Below are 2650 nucleotides of genomic sequence, written 5' to 3' on the forward strand. Positions count from 1 at the left end.
GCAAAATAAGCATAATAAGGCCTTAAACGGCAAATCGTCAATTTGGCTCTAATAGAAGCGGCACTTTTTGGCCAAATCTTATGATTTGGCGTTATCTCGCCAACGCTACAGCCAATTTTGTTCAAATCGTCTCCTTTTGGCAAAATAAGCATAATAAGGCCTTAAACGGCAAATCGTCAATTTGGCTCTAATAGAAGCGGCACTTTTTGGCCAAATCGTACAATTTGGCGATATCTCGCAAACGCTACAACCAATTTTGTTCAAATCGTCTCCTTTTGGCAAAATAAGCATAATAAGGCCTTAAACGGCAAATCGTCAATTTGGCTCTAATAGAAGCGGCACTTTTTGGCCAAATCGTACAATTTGGCGATATCTCGCAAACGCTACAACCAATTTTGTTCAAATCGTCTCCTTTTGGCAAAATAAGCATAATAAGGCCTTAAACGGCAAATCGTCAATTTGGCTCTAATAGTAGCGGCACTTTTTGGCCAAATCTTAAGATTTGGCGTTATCTCGCCAACGCTACAGCCAATTTTGTTCAAATCGTCTCCTTTTGGCAAAATAAGCATAATAAGGCCTTAAACGGCAAATCGTCAATTTGGCTCTAATAGAAGCGGCACTTTTTGGCCAAATCTTAAGATTTGGCGTTATCTCGCCAACGCTACAGCCAATTTTGTTCAAATCGTCTCCTTTTGGCAAAATAAGCATAATAAGGCCTTAAACGGCAAATCGTCAATTTGGCTCTAATAGAAGCGGCACTTTTTGGCCAAATCTTAAGATTTGGCGTTATCTCGCCAACGCTATAGCCAATTTTGTTCAAATCGTCTCCTTTTGGCAAAATAAGCATAATAAGGCCTTAAACGGCAAATCGTCAATTTGGCTCTAATAGAAGCGGCACTTTTTGGCCAAATCGTACAATTTGGCGATATCTCGCAAACGCTACAACCAATTTTGTTCAAATCGTCTCCTTTTGGCAAAATAAGCATAATAAGGCCTTAAACGGCAAATCGTCAATTTGGCTCTAATAGAAGCGGCACTTTTTGGCCAAATCTTATGATTTGGCGTTATCTCGCCAACGCTACAGCCAATTTTGTTCAAATCGTCTCCTTTTGGCAAAATAAGCATAATAAGGCCTTAAACGGCAAATCGTCAATTTGGCTCTAATAGAAGCGGCACTTTTTGGCCAAATCTTATGATTTGGCGTTATCTCGCCAACGCTACAGCCAATTTTGTTCAAATCGTCTCCTTTTGGCAAAATAAGCATAATAAGGCCTTAAACGGCAAATCGTCAATTTGGCTCTAATAGAAGCGGCACTTTTTGGCCAAATCTTAAGATTTGGCGTTATCTCGCCAACGCTATAGCCAATTTTGTTCAAATCGTCTCCTTTTGGCAAAATAAGCATAATAAGGCCTTAAACGGCAAATCGTCAATTTGGCTCTAATAGAAGCGGCACTTTTTGGCCAAATCTTAAGATTTGGCGATATCTCGCAAACGCTACAACCAATTTTGTTCAAATCGTCTCCTTTTGGCAAAATAAGCATAATAAGGCCTTAAACGGCAAATCGTCAATTTGGCTCTAATAGAAGCGGCACTTTTTGGCCAAATCTTATGATTTGGCGTTATCTCGCCAACGCTACAGCCAATTTTGTTCAAATCGTCTCCTTTTGGCAAAATAAGCATAATAAGGCCTTAAACGGCAAATCGTCAATTTGGCTCTAATAGAAGCGGCACTTTTTGGCCAAATCTTATGATTTGGCGTTATCTCGCCAACGCTACAGCCAATTTTGTTCAAATCGTCTCCTTTTGGCAAAATAAGCATAATAAGGCCTTAAACGGCAAATCGTCAATTTGGCTCTAATAGAAGCGGCACTTTTTGGCCAAATCTTAAGATTTGGAGATATCTCGCCAACGCTACAGCCAATTTTGTTCAAATCGTCTCCTTTTGGCAAAATAAGCATAATAAGGCCTTAAACGGCAAATCGTCAATTTGGCTCTAATAGAAGCGGCACTTTTTGGCCAAATCTTAAGATTTGGCGTTATCTCGCCAACGCTACAGCCAATTTTGTTCAAATCGTCTCCTTTTGGCAAAATAAGCATAATAAGGCCTTAAACGGCAAATCGTCAATTTGGCTCTAATAGAAGCGGCACTTTTTGGCCACATCTTAAGATTTGGCGATATCTCGCAAACGCTACAGCCAATTTTGTTCAAATCGTCTCCTTTTGGCAAAATAAGCATAATAAGGCCTTAAACGGCAAATCGTCAATTTGGCTCTAATAGAAGCGGCACTTTTTGGCCAAATCTTATGATTTGGCGTTATCTCGCCAACGCTATAGCCAATTTTGTTCAAATCGTCTCCTTTTGACAAAATAAGCATAATAAGGCCTTAAACGGCAAATCGTCAATTTGGCTCTAATAGAAGCGGCACTTTTTGGCCAAATCGTACAATTTGGCGATATCTCGCAAACGCTACAACCAATTTTGTTCAAATCGTCTCCTTTTGGCAAAATAAGCATAATAAGGCCTTAAACGGCAAATCGTCAATTTGGCTCTAATAGAAGCGGCACTTTTTGGCCAAATCTTATGATTTGGCGTTATCTCGCCAACGCTACAGCCAATTTTGTTCAAATCGTCTCCTTTTGGCAAAATAA

The sequence above is a fragment of the Euwallacea fornicatus genome, unplaced genomic scaffold (genome assembly GCF_040115645.1).
Source record: "Euwallacea fornicatus isolate EFF26 unplaced genomic scaffold, ASM4011564v1 scaffold_111, whole genome shotgun sequence".
In the NCBI taxonomy this organism is placed as follows: Eukaryota; Metazoa; Arthropoda; class Insecta; order Coleoptera; family Curculionidae; genus Euwallacea; species Euwallacea fornicatus.